Genomic DNA, 17258 nt, shown 5'->3' on the forward strand with positions numbered 1-17258 from the left:
CTGTATTTGCAGGAGTTTGCAGGGTCTTTCTGCTTTAAAATGCCTGCTGTAGGAAGTCCCTGACATCTGCTAACTAGTGCAATGGCTTTATGTTCTTGGTTTGGATCTACAAGCTCTTGACTGACGAAGATGGTGAGAAGAACCAAATGGAAACAGGAGGTTCACTGGAGCAAATGGCATCCCTGCTAAAGATACTGCACTTAGCAGGAACTTTTTCTCAATTGGTAGCCTTAAGAATTAATCTCCATCTTGTCTGATACAGAACAAGACACAGTATTTAGCTGATTTACAATAGACACAAGTTTTTACGGGTTAGTTGCCTCTTCACTCTGTAGATCCCTCATCATGGTTCACCCTACACAGCCCATTAAGCCCTTTCACATCCCCTTTAGTTCCATGCTGATGCATCTCCTTCAGGTCCTCTGGAGCTCCACGCTCCCCTCTTGCTTCCCATCCACTTGAACACTGCACTGTCACTCACCCTATTGGGTCTGCCTGAGCTCTAACCTACTGTCTGTCTTTCAAGTTCATTTGTTCACTGCCCTACGGGGACTGCACCCAGTTTTCCAAATGCACTCCTGGTTGTGCCGCCACTTCTCCCTGTTGTCTACATCTCTAGAGCCTGAAAATGGTAAAAAAGCTCTGCCTTCTCAGCTTGCTTCTGCTTGCACCTACCTGGTGGACCGGCTCACCACCCTGTGCCTCTTCACGTTATGTGCTCCGCTTCCAAACATACTGCTCTCGCTGCCTCACCCTGCATCTGATCACACCACCCTCTCCCTTTTACATGCATCGGAGCTCCACCCTGCCAAAATGCTGGATCACATAAGATGTCCGTGCTGCCCACTACCTCAGTGTTCTACCTGGTTCGTTCCCGCATCGCTCTACCTTCCCAGCTTGTCTCTGCTTTCTGCTACCTGGTGCCTCACCTCCCTTCACATCACTCCACTTCCAAACACCATCACTGTCGCGTATTCTTGGGTTAGTTGCCCCTTCACTCTGTCCATCCCTAATCCTAGTTCACTCTACACTGTCCGCTACCTCCTCTCCCTTTCATTTCCGCTTGAGCCCACTCTGCTGTGCCTCTTTCAGATCCATTTCACTCCTTATTGCTTTCCCCCTTAAACAACACTTGAACTGTATGGAGGGTCTCCCTGCTCCTCTTCTCTCTGTGCCTGACATGGTTCGTTCTCGGTTCACTCTGCCTTTTCCTTGACAAAAATACAGTCATTTTTATTATATGGGTAAAGGACTTTTATTGACAAAATTACGCCCCGTCATTCTTTCTTCTTCCCCCAAGCATTGAGCAATCAGGATGAGCCTGTGTGAACCAGGCATAATAGTTGTACTAGACCTCTGCTTCCCCTTTATATTCTATTTGCTTATTCTCTTCTTCCTGTCTTATTTTCCTTTTCACTTTTACAGTTTATTGCACTCAACCTGGCCTTACAAATAGATCTGGTGGGACTGCAGATTCCTTGAAAATAAATGCCTTGTGGGGAAAGGTGCTTCAAAATAAAACAGGACCTCCAAGAATTTAAAAAGCAGTGATGTCTTTACACGGTTGATTTCACTCAAACTTTTTAATTAGCAAATTATGCCATTTCAGAGTAACTTCCTACGAAATTATAAAAGAATAGTCTTAAGTTATTTTAAGAATACTCTGGATAAGAAAATGTCACCTGATATTAAACAATATAGAAAACTGAAGTTTTTTTGGTGCAGTATTTAATTAGCAGATTGTTTCAGAAAAATGTAAAGTAATATATACTGAAAGTTCAGCACATTGCTTACTAAATACACTAGATTCTGAATGAAGTACTACGCATCAACAGATTTCTCATTTTCAAATAAATGGTTTTACTGATATACTACAATCGTTCTCTGTTTTCATTACTTATAACTTTCCTGTATCATTGTGACAGTGCCCTGTAATTTGTTGTATTGTTCATATTCCTGATACAGATATTCCACTTCCAAATTTAGTCTCTCATTTTCTTTGGGAAGTTCCTTGAAGAAAACCCCCAAACAGAAAATATTTTTGTTATTTTACTGAAATAATTGTTCATCTTGGTTTCTTTAGGTTAAAGGTCTCTCAAGCAACTTTGTTATTTGATGGATAAACTTTATGATAATAATTATCAGCAAAGTTAGAATTTTCTTTTAATATTCCAGAGGTATTATATATTTATATATTTACTTCACCAATTTGTTTCAAATTTCTTAACTTTCTAAACTATCCCTGAATATTCCAATGCGATATCTGGATTTGTGCACAAGATCATCTAAGTAAGGAAATAATATGAAATCTTTGCAAGTAAAACACTAGATGTTAGAAATCAGAGATAAAAACAGAAAAGAAAATTCTCTATTTCTAAGACAACAAGGGAAGGTGGGAAAATGGTTAACATTTCATCAAATAAGGTAATCACCTGGAAGATTAACTTACTTGCAGCATATTTTCACCATTTTCTGATTTTATGACAACATAACCTGTTACAAGTTATGCACAATTCTCAGCATCATTCTTAAGGTCAGACACCAGGTCTTTAATATACAGAGATGTTGCAGGATTACATCAAGGGCTTGAGGACTTAAAAATATGTGGAACGTTTCTAAACATCAGTAGAAATCTGAAAGATATGTTTGAAAAATGTGTGGTTTTGCCAGAACCAGAAGTTAAAGCTTGTTCTGATGAATAGATCTGTAAAGAAGATGACACAGATCCAGAAATTTGGAAAGGACTATAGAAGAAGAGAAAAGAATTTTCTTCCTCTGTGTGGCTGTTACACTCAAAATTATACTGCCCATTATAGTATTGGAATCAAATGCAACAGAAATTATCAACAGCTTTTGCATTTCAAATACTAAACTGAGAGTTTCAGCAGGTAAGTTTGGAAAGTGAAGCTCAAATATTCAGCTCCTTCCTAGAGCTGAACAAAGCAGGATAGAATCAACAGAATAGATAAAAGGGTTATGACATTCCAAAGGATTTCTTCATGCTAGTGCTGGAAGTCTTAGCATTTCTGGCTTATAAGTGGACATTCTTAAATTGGAAATTAATTACAATTCAGCAATATCTGTTTAAAATGCAAGCATGAATATTGAATTATGTCAGACTATAAACCTTTCATAATTGAATAATCTTTCAATCTTGCTCTTCCATTCAGATTTGGAAAAGATACATTACTCCGATGAAAAATGTACCCGTGTGAATCCCTGACCTATAACAGCCTTAAAAAATAAAGTAGCAACATCAGTAGTATTGAGAACATCAAATTAATTCATCAGAATCAGAGGAGAAGGATCACACTTATGGCTTGTAACAACAAAACATGAAATTATTGAAAGGAAAACAAGGAGGGTCTGGAATGTGAGACTAATTTTGTTTTTATTTCTAGCAAGTTTCATGTTTCAAAAGTTCAAAGTAAATTTTATTATCAAAGTACTTATATGTCATCATATACTACCCTAAGATTCATTTTCCTGTAGACATATGCAGCAAATCTATAGAACAGTAACTATAATGGGATGAATGAAAGATTATCCAGAGTGTAGAAGATAACTGCAAATGCAAATATAAAGAAGTAATAAATAATGAGACCAGAGAAAATGAGATAAGAAGTCCTTAAAGTGAGATCATTGTAGGAAAATTTTTAATGATGGGACAAGTGAGTGTAGTTATCCCCTTCTATCCAAGAGCCTGTTGGTTGAGGGGTAGTAACTGTTCTTGAACCTGGTGCTGTGAGTCCTGAGACTCTTGTACCTTCTACCTGATGGCAGCAGTGTGAAGAGAGCATGACTTGGGTGATAGGGATCTGTGATAATGGATGCTGCATTCTAATGTCAGCATTTCATGCAGATTTGCTCAGTGGTTGGGAGAACTTTACTTGTGATGTACTGGGCTGAATTCACTACCTTTTGTAGGATTTTCTGTACAAAAGCATTGGTGTTTCCCTACCAGGCCGTGATGCAGCCAGTCAATGTTTCAATACTACATATCAATAGAAGTTTGTCTCATACCGAATCTCCGCGGACTCTGAAGGAGGGAGAGGCGCTGTCATGGTTTCTTCACCATTGCACTTGCGTGCTGGTTCCAGGACAGGTCTTCGAAAATAGTGGTACCCAGGAATTTAAAGTTGTTAACCCTCTCCACTTCTGATTCTCCGATGAAGACCAGCTCAGTGACCACTGGTTTCCCTCTCCTGAAGTCTATCATCAGTTCCAAATGTATTTTTCACTCTGCTTTCAAAATATAAACCTTTGCTTAAAAACAAACATTTTAAGTAAAGTAGAATACATTCAAAAACAGAGGATTAAATATCAATAGAATGTAACAAACAGATACATAAAATTCTTGGCTGAAAACTTACCATGCTTAGTTCAGGATTCTGAAGAACAACTGTATACAAAATGATAACATGTACTCTTTGTTGACTATTCTGTCAACTTTCAACATTTGCTGTTTTCACAAAAGTGAGTTTAAGGAAATTGCCATGATCACAGCATTTTCAGCAATAAGTTTTTTGTTGAAAAGAAAAATCACTAGAATTGGTTTCTCCTGGGCCTTTGTTTCTGTGATTACGCAGGTTATATCCTGGTGGCAAACTCCAAGTTGTTGTAAAGTCACGGTGAGAAATGTAGTGCCTCACATGGGTTGGATCAAAGGGATTAGAGAATGATTAAGAATAAAATCAACCAATGTTTGGAAAATATTTCCCATATACACAATATCACGTCAGTCTGCTAATATTGGATATAACCTTATTGTACAGTATAGGCTGTAGAGAAATGTAATTTGCAAAAATTAACTCCATCTGCTACCTGTGTATTATAACTTGGCTGCAATAAATTTAAACTGGTTGTTTTTGCTGCTTCACATTTAGACTCAAAATTGGCAGGAGTTAATTTTGAATGTCTCTCTGAACTCGTATTTGCCATACTTTCTGCATTCAGGTGATAAGTAAAACCTCTTTTTGAACTAATAGAATGAAGCAGTGTCAAACAGTTTTGTCTATCAACATTGCAGAGAAAAGATAATGATTCATGATGTGCCATTTGGCCAGTAGAAGGCATTCTTGATCTGAGGAAGCTGGCAGTATCATCTACATAGATACTTCTACTGCTTCTGTATGTGGTATTTATTTTCAAGTCTGGGCAGATTAAGAAAATGAAAAACAGGAAATGATCAGTACTTTGCATTAAAAATTATTTTTTTAATTCAGTACTTACAATAGAATATTCAGTTAATCTTACAAAACAATGCAGCTCTCACTTACCCTTTCTTAGATATATATTAATTGAGAGATTATTTGCTTTTATTTGCTGGATATAGAAATTTCCCTTTGCAGAATGAAACCTGTGACACTCCAGATGTAGTTTCTTGTTTTTCATCTAAATTTCAGCTTAAAATGTTACTCTCAATCCCTCACTGGAACAATTGCAAGCATACTTCCCAACAGAATGTAAAGAGGATCGGACCGCTGATTGATAAGTTCTGTAATCATCTCAAAGGCAAATATGTGACAAAACAGCTGCTTCAAAAGCTAACAAACTTTCAATAAGTTGTTGAAAGACTAGCTCCAAAAATGATTAAATATTTTAATTGGATGCTTAAATTTCATATTGTTACATGTCTTAAGAAAAGTAACCTAAATTGCAAAGGAGTGTTGTGTTCAAGTTAAAAACTTAAATCACTTTTTCTAGTAAACTGCCATTGCAAATATTAGACTGTAAATTTTATTATGCATCTAATATTTCAATAATATTTGAGTGACCTTCTATATGCATGCATGTGTGTGTGTGTGTGTGTGTGTGTGTGTGTGTGTGTGTGTGTGTGTGTGTGGTTTAATTAATCATTCTTGTTCATTTAACTAATTAATTACAGGTTAATTATACTCTCGTGCAACTTTATCTATTATATATCCCCAAAAATAGACAATACTTTTGACATTCAGAGGAAGATTTAGAAAATAAATCATAAGAAACAACCATTGTGCACATTATGCACCCGTTGTTTTAAATGTTTTGCATATCCAAAAGGATACAAACAATTATGGCTGCATAAGTACATAGATGAAGACTTAGCACATTGGTATATACCGTATACTCTGTACAGATGGAATCTCTGTAGCTTCGGACTCTACCTGTAGATTCTTCCAGAGGTTACAGTCATTGATGCTCCATTGTTCCATATTAACAAACTCAAAAAGAAAGTACTTCCAGTAAAACTCCAGTTGTCCACCACACTTGGCCCTTTGGTAGTGCCAGACTACCTGAATTTCTGGATGTCTATTATCAAGTATCACCACCATGCAGATCATGCCCTCTTCTTGATGCAGGAAGTACAAAAACCTAAAATTCCACACCTCAAGGGTCAGGATCAGCTACTTTCCTGTAACCAACTTTCCTGTGTTTCAGGAGTTTGAACGCAGATGAATATTTCTGATAACCCAAAGCATTCAAGATACTATAAAGATTTATTGAGGGAATTAAAATAACTGAAAAAGTTTTTAAATTGTGAAAGAAAATGAAATAAAACAGTGGAAATGCTTAAGTTTATTTCAGGGTATTTAAGTGACCTCAGTTTTCATTTCCATTTGAATGAATGACATCCAGCAATGTCAGCTTGGGAAAATCCTGGGGAAAAAAGTGCCTTCAAGTTCAGTAACTTTCATGAGAAAGGCACATATACTGAGAAATAGTGAATCTGAATCAGGTTTAATATCAGTGGCAAATGTCATGAAATCTGTTAACTGAGAAGCAGCAGTACAAAACTTACAACATAAATACAGGAAAAAAAAACAAATAAATTAATTACAGGGATTTCTTTCCAAACACAAATTGGAAAATATAGAACACAACAAAACACAGCAATAAATAGCAATAAAGATTTATCACCTCTTCATTTAATGATTAACAACCTTATTTAGATCAATGGGGAACTGTGGCCACCAATTGTGGCTCATGTAAAACTGATCCATATGCTACAAAGAGTAACTGGCTTCTCAGCAAAGTACCTATCATCCCTGGACTCAATGTATGGAAGCCTGCAACCGGCTAAAGTGCAGTTCTCTTATGGAACTGCTGGTTACCTCTCAACATGATATCATCCATCAAAGGTTTAGAGATTTCAGTGACAATAACTTCCTCACATTATTTTCTGCATGTTTTGGGCATTAATATGATGTTATTAAGCATCTCCTTTCTCCTTTCTCCTTTCTCTTGTCGACATTGTGGAGGAGGTTATTTGCCTGGCACCAGGCGTCAGCTTCTTCCACCTCCCCTCTCTTGGCCATATTATCATTGTTTGTGATGAGCCTCAACACGGTCATGACTTGACAATGTCATTACTTGTGTGTTTTCACAGACCTGGGGGGCATTCATGTTGAGAATGGTGGAGGGGAAGAGCAGTTATTTATCATATCTATCCAAACGCTATTGGTTTGAAAGTCCAACACCCAGTGAATAAATAATGAATAAATCATGAACATAGAAAGACACAGTGGGATCTTGAAGTCAAAGCAATTAATGAACACCAGTTTACATGTGGACAACATTAACATCAACAAGGCTTACCCATCTTTAATGTCTGACAAGCAATTCACAATATTCCTTTAAATAAATTGCATTTTTAAAGACTAATTTCTCCTGGTAAAGAAATGGATTTTCCTCTTTCTTAATCCAAGTTTACCTTTGCCTGTTACAGGACATTTATCTACTGTTCCAATGTAAACATGGAGGCGGCTGGCTTGTCCTTTTCAAAGGGTCCCTTGTATGTATAACAATATACTGTATTGTATATCCCCAAATTAATAAGTGCTGCCTGGCCTGCTGAATTCTTCCAGCATTTTATGTGTATAAACATTCAATGAATGGATTATATGGGCTTATTTCCATTTCAGAGGAAAACAGTGCAGTGTATACAGATACAATATACTCCCAAGGACTGACCTTGCACCTGGTATGATCCTGATACATTAACTGTAATATAGTGTTCTGTTCAGAATTATCTGCTTCAGTAAAAGATGTTCTGTTTACGTTCTCCCTCAACCTGATTGCCTATGCTTGCACCAACACAAATGACATCCAAAGTCATTAATGAAAAGAATTGTCATGGTAAGTCACTTCTACATACTGTTAAGAATATACCACAGCTCTGAGGGGCCGAAGGGTGCGGGACCAGCCCCCTCTTTCCAGAGAATCGCAAGATCACTATTAATTCGGGTCTTGGACCCAGGAAATGAGAGACAATGCAACGGATTTGACCATTGTTCTTAGAGGCACCTGTGTGAATTGCAACTCTATAGTACGTGCCAGCTATCAGGGACATGGACGCCCTCGGGCAATATGGTGTGGGGATTGTATCACCCTACCTTGATTGACATTTACAAATCTGCCAGCCATGATAAAACGGAGACTGCAGGATGCGGTACTCCAGCGACGCACCAGACGGAGACACCATCGCTGATCGTTCCCGTAAGAACGGGAAGCTGCTCGGGAGCCACTTGTGATTTGGTTCCCCTAGCTAGGGAATCGAGTGGCTAATAACCCTGAAAAGGATTCTGAACTGACAACGGGGAACTCACGTTCCCGAACACGATTTGAGTCCAACAGGCTGGCAAGTTTATTTTCTCTCTCCAACCCGTGAACACCCAGCGGTCCCTCAAACGGCTAAAAGCCTTCATGAACTGGCGAGACTTTTTATATTTCCATCGGACAATCGTTTTACCCCTAGACAAACGATAGAGCTACTTCGAATTGTTGATTATTACTATACCTGTGCTTTACATTGAGTATTGACGACGTATATTATCTGAATGTTTGTATTAACCTTACTTTTGTGCCCCTTTATAAATAGAAACGTTTAAAAATGGTACCATCAGACTTCAGCAGACCTCTCTATCTTTGCTGGTAAGTGACCCAGTTATGGGGTTCATAACAACGTGGGGCCTCGTCTCGAGATTTGATACCAAATTGGGAGGTCAGTGAATTGGGTTTGTAAGTCAAAAAATTTGGATCTGGTACGCGGGTAGCCAGATGTGAAACCAGCAAAGATGGACGTGGATGAATTTATGAAAAACACGACTCTGGGGGCGCTAGAGGCGGCTACAAAATTAGACTTGGCAAATCTGGCGAAGGGGTTAAGCCTCACAGAGGTGAGGTCATCAATGAAAAAGCGGGAAGTGCGAAGGGTCATAACTCAGTATTACATTGGGAAGAAGGTGTTTGCAGCTGAGGAGTTGGAAAATATCCCTGAAAAAGTATCAGCTAGTGGGATGGATCAGCTAGAGTTGGAGAAATTAAGGTTGGAACATGAATTTAAAATAAAGCAGCTGGAAGCAGCTGAGAGAGAGAAAGAAAGGGCTGAGAAAGAGAAAGAAAGGGCCGACAAACAAAGGGAGCAGGCGTTCCACATAAAGAGTTAGAGGTGAAACGGGACCAGGAGCTCCAACTAAAGGGGTTAGAGGTGAAAAAAGAGCAGGACCAAGCTGAAAAGCAAAGACGGCATGAAATTCAGCTAAAAGAGCTAAAAGTAACCGAGAAAGAGAAGGAATGAGCCGAGAGAGAGCAGGATCGAGCTGAAAAGCAAAGAGAGTATGAGGAGAAACAGAAACATAGGGAATATGAGTTGGAGATGGAGAAGTTAAAGAAAGAGCGAAGAGATCTAGGGTTAGATCGAGAGGAGAGGTTTAATGTTAGTCGGGAGTTGCAGGTAGTACCTCCATTCGAAGAGTCGGATGTTGATATTTATTTCTTGCTTTTTGAAAAGGTGGCTGTAAATCAAAAGTGGCCCAAAGAGCAGTGGGTGGCGTTGTTACAAAGTGTGTTAAAGGGGAAGGCACAACGAGCATATGCGGCATTGGCCGTCGAGGAGGGGGAAGCGGAGAATTATGCCAAAGTAAAGGAGGCCATTCTCCGGAGTTACGAGCTAGAACCTGAAGCTTATAGACAAAGGTTCAGAAATTTACGAAAAGGGTGGAATCAAACGTATACCGAGCTAGCCTATGAAAAGGGTGTGCTCTTGGACCGTTGGTGCACCGCGGAACAGGTGGACAGGGATTATGGGCGTATCAGGGAGTTATTTTTGATTGAGGAATTAAAAGGGTGTGTTCCAGAGGAGATCCGGATGTATTTGAATGAGAAGCCGAAGAAGTCCATCTCGGAAATTGCTATGTTCGCAGATGAATATGCCCTAACCCACAAGACAAAGTTTCCCTCGAATAAAAGTTCCCAGAGAGACCGTGGGAACGACCAAGAAAGTCCGCCGGCTGAGGCAGAGGTCCCGCCGGGAGCTAGTGGTAAGGTTGAGGGGGAAAGGCCAGGCGGCCCGAGATTTCCGGGCTTGACCTGTTTTAATTGTGGGAAGGGAGGACATATTGCATCTAGGTGCTTTGCTCCGAGAAAGGAGCCAGAAAAAGGGAAAGCAGCGGTCCCTATCGGGTGTGCCGTGGTAATCAGAAAATCAGCAAGAGGGACCCAGGTAAGCAGAGACCGCGGGGGGTCTGAGATTTATCTGTCACACGGAACCGTGTCTGTGAGGGAGGGGGACCCACCAATTCCCGTACGGATTTGGAGAGACACGGGGGCGGAGCTATCATTAATTAGCCATAACGTATTACAATTCGGACCTCAGACGGGAGAGGTAGCCCTGAGAGGAATAGGAAAATTGACAGAAATGGTGTCCTTACATAGGGTCATTTTGGATTGTGAGCTGGTGTATGGATCAGTTGAAATAGGGGTGCCATCAGAATTCCCGAGAACTGACGTGGACATCCTCCTTGGGAACGATTTAGCGGGGGTAGGATTTGGTCAACCATGACTATGACCCGCCGACCGGTGCATGTTGAGGCCCCGCCCATAGCGTCCCCGAGCTATACCACATGCGCGGTCACTCGCAGCCTGTCGAGATCGGCAGCTGAGAACGGGAGCAGTTTAAGATTGGCCAGTTTTGATTTGGCCGAGACGTCTTTACCGACCCTGTGCCACGAGGGTTTAGATGGTGGTAAAACGAGGAATAATAACGTAAAAGGGGGTAAGGGAGAGGAGATAGATCTGACCTTAGCGAAGAGAAAGGTCCTAGAGGTAGGAAATAAAGATGAGAAACGGAAAAAGCTGTTAAAAGGTCCAGAGTTGGACATGGATGATCTGTCGGGGGTGGCAGCCCTGTTTGAAGAAGTTGAGAGTTATCAAGGTGTTCCCTAATGAGATGAAGGCAGTCCTAGATGAAAAGGAGACCTTGGAGAGGTCTGCTGGGTTGGCAGATGAGGTTGTTTCAGCCCTCGGGGTTGAGTTTACTCCAGAAGGGAGTTGCCCAGAGAAGAACTGGGAGGATCAGGGGAATTTAGAATTTGAAAAGGGTACGGGTATTGAAAGCCTGGAAGAGGCAGATGTCCCGTTTGAGTGTGTCCAAGATGTGGATGCACGTGGTACTGAACCTAGTAATGGAGCTCAGAAAAAGTCTGAGGTATGTGAGTCAGTTGAAAAGGAATGCAGTCCCTGTGGGTCAGATGGACTGGGTTCAGTGAAGACAGGGTTAACCCTGGTAATTGGGGGAAGGGAGGGTTCCCAGGTGTTTGTACACGAAGGGGTGGTGAACCTTAAAGTGGAACTCGACCATGGGGGGATAAACATTATTATTGAAGGGAACAGAAAGTTTGTAGTTCCCAAATCGAATGAAAAAATTTAAAACCCGGCAGCTCGCTTACAGAGTAAGTCGAGAGCTAGTGGGGCCCCACACGCTATTGTTATTCAAGGATGTGAAGTGAACAGGCAGCACTTGACAGGCTGTCTGGGAAAAGCGGGATCGCTTGCAGATCTTAAATTGGAAACTAATAGCATGACGGGTCCTGAAGAGAAAAATAGCAACTTGCTTAAAACTAAAGAATTGGGTAGGAATGAATTAGGTCTGGGAGCCAGTGTTGATATGAGAACTCCTATGAATAAGGCGGACGGGAGTTTACCCTGCCAAACTACTCGAGTTCCTCCTGTAGAAACTCACCGAAAAAAAGGTGATGGTTAATGGGGGCGCCATTTTAAATAGGAAAACTGGCTGTACGGGATTTTGACAAAGCATGTGAATAACAAAGACAACCCCCTAGGAACCTGCCTGTTAAGTTGAAATCTGATGCTACCAGCCTTTAGTCAGGTACAAGAGAAACAAAAAAATAGTAAAGGAAGTGCCACTGTACTCGTTACCTGTTTAGATGCTGAACTAAATGTATGACTGTATAGCTCTGTAGTGACACGGAAAGCTTGTGTATTGTGTTAGATTCTAAAATCCTGTAAGACTCTGTACCACTTCGTTTTCACCGCTGGTGAAAACGCTTTGAAGAAAGGGGGTGTTATGAATGTACCACAGCTCTGAGGGGCCGAAGGGTGCAGGACCAGCCCCCTCTTTCCGGAGAATCGCAAGATCGCTATTAATTCGGGTCTTGGACCCAGGAAATGAGAAACAATGCAACAGATTTGACCATTGTTCTTAGAGGCACCTGTGTGAATTGCAACTCTATAGTACGTGCCAGCTATCAGGGACATGGACGCCCTCGGGCAATGTGGGGGTGGGGATTGTATCACCCTACCTTGATTGACATTTACAAATCTGCCAGCCATGATAAAACGGAGACTGCAGGAGGCGGTACTCCAGCGACGCACCAGACGGAGACACCATCGCTGATCGTTCCCGTAAGAACGGGAAGCTGCTCGGGAGCCACGTGTGATTTGGTTCCCCTAGCTAGGGAATCGAGTGGCTAATAACCCTGAAAAGGATTCTGAACTGACAACGGGGAACTCACGTTCCCGAACACGATTTGAGTCCAACAGGCTGGCAAGTATATTTTCTCTCTCCAACCCGTGAACACCCAGCGGTCCCTCAAACGGCTAAAAGCCTTCATGAACTGGCGAGACTTTTTATATTTCCATCGGACAATCGTTTTACCCCTAGACAAACGATAGAGCTACTTCGAATTGTTGATTATTACTATACCTGTGCTTTAGATTGAGTATTGACAACGTATATTATCTGAATGTTTGTATTAACCTTACTTTGGTGCCCCTTTATAAATAAAAACGTTTAAAAATGGTACCATCAGACTTCAGCGGACCTCTCTATCTTTGCTGGTAAGTGACCCAGTTATGGGGTTCATAACAATACATAAACATTAGTAAAGTCATATTTTATCAGCATAACAAAAGCATCTGTGAGAAGCGAAAAGTGTGTGGACTGTGAGAGGCTCAAAACTAACTTCCTTTTAGGCGTTGGAGATAATACACTGCAGCAAGTATCAGGAATATAGGTGTAAAACATAGAAACATAGAAAACCTACAGCACAATACGGGTCCTTCGGCCCACAAAGCTGTGTCGAACATACCTTGGCTTTACCCATAGCCCTCTATTTTTCTAATCTCCATGTAGCCATCCAGGAGTCTGTTAAAAGACCTTATCGTTTCTACCACCATGCCACCACTGGTAGCCCATTCGATGCACTCACCACTTTCTGTGTAAAAAAACACCCCTGACATCTCCTCTGTACCTACTTCCAAGCACCTTAAAAATAAATTTTCTTTGTGCTAGCCATTTCAGCCCAGGGGAAAAACCTCTGACTATCCACACGATCAATGCCTCTCATTATCTTGTTCACGTCTATTCGGTCACATCTCATCCTCCGTCACTCCAAGGAGAAAAGGCCGAATTCACTCAACCTATTCCCATAAGGCATTCTCCACAATCCAGGCTACATCCTTGTAAATCTCCTCTGCATCCTTTCTATAGTTTTCACATACTTTCTGCAGTGAGGTATCCAGAATTGAGCACAGTACTCCAAGTGGTGTCTGACCACGGTCCTATATAGCTGCAACATTACCTCTCACCTCTTAAACATGATCCCATGACTAATGAAGGCCAATGCACCATATACCTTCTTAACCACAGAGTCAGCCTGCGAAGCAGTTTTGAGTGTCCTATGGACTTGGACCCCAAGATCCCTTTGATCCTCCACACTGCTAAGAGTCTTACCATTAATACTATATTCTGCCATCATATTTGACCTATCAAAATGAACCACTTCACATTTATCTGGGTTGAACTCCATCTGCCACTTCTCAGCCCAGTTTTGCATCCTATCAATGTCCCACTGTAACCTCTGTCAGCCCTCTACACTATCCACAACACCTCCAACCTTAGTGTCATCAGCAAACTTACTAACCCATCCCTCCACTTCCTCATCCAGGTCATTGATAAAAATCACAAAGAGTAAGGGTCCCAGAACAGATCCCTGAGGTGCACCATTGGCCATGCAGAATATGACCTGTCTACAACCACTCTTTTCCTTCTGTGGGCAAGCCAGTTCTGGATCCACAAAGCAATGTCCCCTTGGATCCCATGCCTCCTTACGTTCTCAATAAGCCTTGCATGGTGTACCTTATCAAATGCCTTGTTCAAATCCATATACACTACATCTACTGCTCTTCCTTCATCAATGTGTTTCGTTACATCCTCAAAAAATTCAGTCAGGCTCGTAAGGTGCGGCCTGCCCTTGACAAAGCCATGCTGACTATTCCTAATCATATTATACCTCTCCAAATGTTCATAAATCCTGTTTCTCAGGATCTTTTCCATCAACTTACTGTATTGTAGGAAAAGACTGTGGGACTTGAGAGGTTAATGGGTTGCTATGAGCTCCCACTGAGCAGGTGGTATTTGGTGGGGTAGTGGGTTGTCAATGTAGCAGGATGGATGGCGTCGGGACAGGAAACGTAACAATGCAATCGGTCCCAGCTCGTCAACCGTAACGCGTCCTAAATTGTCCTGTGGTAACTGTACCGTGTAGGCATGTAGGGGCACTGTACAGGACGTCAGTATGTTAAGATATTTATTGCTCTCATTGTTTAAAGGCATTGTACAGGACGTTATTATGTCATTGTTTTAAGAAGATATTAATTGCTCTCATTGTTCTAAGGGGATATAGAAAGGGGCCAGGGGCTGTGAGGTGAGAAACAGGAGAGAGAGAGAAGAGAAGCAGAGAGGAGAGAGAGAAGACAAGCAGGTAGACAGAGAGAGGACGACATGCAGTCCGTGGAGAAGGACAACAACTAGCAAGACCAGAAGGAACCCCAGGTGGGGACGAAACATCCCAGGTGAAGACCGCGTTCGCTGGCGTGGGTGCTTCATCACACCTGTTCCTGGCCCCGTATGAGTCGTGTGGGAGTGGGATTAACCACACGTTGATAAGTATTGCTTGTATCGGGACAAGGGCAGTTGCATAGCGTACGCATTGATAAGTGTTGCCTGTATCGGGAAAAGGGCAGTTGCACAGCGTGGGTAGTTAAGCTAAGCCGCTTTCCGCAATGAAGTGTCATTTATGCTAATATTTTACCTTACCAATAAACAAGTGTAATCCTGTGATCTGGTGTACAGTCTCATTCTTGTCGCGGGTACATTTTCTCTGATACCACGTTCCTGCTTGGTCGGATAACTTTCCGTCCATAACCCTGCTCACAGCGCCAATTGTTATGGACGGAAAGTTATCCGACCAAGCAGGAACGTGGTATCAGAGAAAATGTACCCGCGACAAGAATGAGACTGTACACCAGATCACAGGATTACACTTGTTTATTGGTAAGATAAAATATTAGCATAAATGACACTTCATTGCGGAAAGCGGCTTAGCTTAACTACCCACGCTGTGCAACTGCCCTTTTCCCGATACAGGCAACACTTATCAATGCGTACGCTATGCAACTGCCCTTGTCCCGATACAAGCAATACTTATCAACGTGTGGTTAATCCCACTCCCACACGACTCATACGGGGCCAGGAACAGGTGTGATGAAGCACCCACGCCAGCGAACGCGGTCTTCACCTGGGATGTTTCGTCCCCACCTGGGGTTCCTTCTGGTCTTGCTAGTTGTTGTCCTTCTCCACGGACTGCATGTCGTCCTCTCTCTGTCTACCTGCTTGTCTTCTCTCTCTCCTCTCTGCTTCTCTTCTCTCTCTCTCCTGCTTCTCACCTCACAGCCCCTGGCCCCTTTCTATATCCCCTTAGAACAATGAGAGCAATTAATATCTTCTTAAAACAATGACATAATAACGTCCTGTACAATGCCTTTAAACAATGAGAGCAATAAATATCTTAACATACTGACGTCCTGTACAGTGCCCCTACATGCCTACACGGTACAGTTACCACAGGTCAATTTAGGACGCGTTACGGTTGACGAGCTGGGACCGATTGCATTGTTACGTTTCCTGTCCCGACGCCATCCATCCTGCTACATTGACAACCCACTACCCCACCAAATACCACCTGCTCAGTGGGAGCTCATAGCAACCCATTAACCTCTCAAGTCCCACAGTCTTTTCCTACAATACACTCCACCCCTCGGTACCAACTCGTCAACGGCGGCGAGGGGTTACACAGCGTTGAATAACCTGCTTAATCACAAAAACACATAAAGCCACAAAAATTATGAACAGAATAACAAACACAAACCATTGTACAATAGTATGTCCCCAATCACCAAATAAATCCGCAATCCAAAATAGTACAGCAGCACTCAGCCCCCTACGGACCCGGGCAGACTGGTGATCTCGCAGTCTGGTCACATGGTGCAGGTAGGGGACTGCGTAAGCCAAATAGCAGTAACCGTTCCACAGATAGGGTAACCAGGGGTAGGCCGTATAAGAGCATCATCAAAATCCTGAAAACAGACAATCATTCGCGTTTAGTCAGGCGTTCTGTATTTAAGCATTCCACCCGATCATGCCCTTCCACAGCCACCCAACGGGTGTTCCCCTGGGCCACAGCAATGATCTCCCCCGGGAGGCGTTCACCTGTAGGATAACGGACCCATACCTGTTGTCCTACAACAGACACCATTTTTTCTTCCTCGTCTTCCTCAATGTCAATGCCAGCCTGGTTACAATCAGGGGGAAACAGGCGCTCCAACGGGGTGCCCCCCTTCCCCACCCGCTGGTTTAACCGGTCCACTGCTTGTTGCAGCATCTGGCATCTTCCTTGACCAAAAGCCCAGAGGAACTCGCCGTCCTGCTTGTTTCTGCCACATGCTCCAGTGAGCCGCATCCACATCGGCGGTCACCTGCAGTTCAAACGGTACACCAGGTACCCTTGGAGACAAAGGTAGCGCTTGTTGTACAGCTAGCTTAGCATCTTCAAACGACTTCTGTTGTTCTTCACCCCACTCAAAAGGGGCCTTTTTTCGGTTGACCACATAGAGAGGGCGCAGGAGGCCGGACAGGT

This window comes from Hemitrygon akajei, chromosome 17 (genome assembly GCF_048418815.1).
Source record: "Hemitrygon akajei chromosome 17, sHemAka1.3, whole genome shotgun sequence".
Classification (NCBI taxonomy): domain Eukaryota; kingdom Metazoa; phylum Chordata; class Chondrichthyes; order Myliobatiformes; family Dasyatidae; genus Hemitrygon; species Hemitrygon akajei.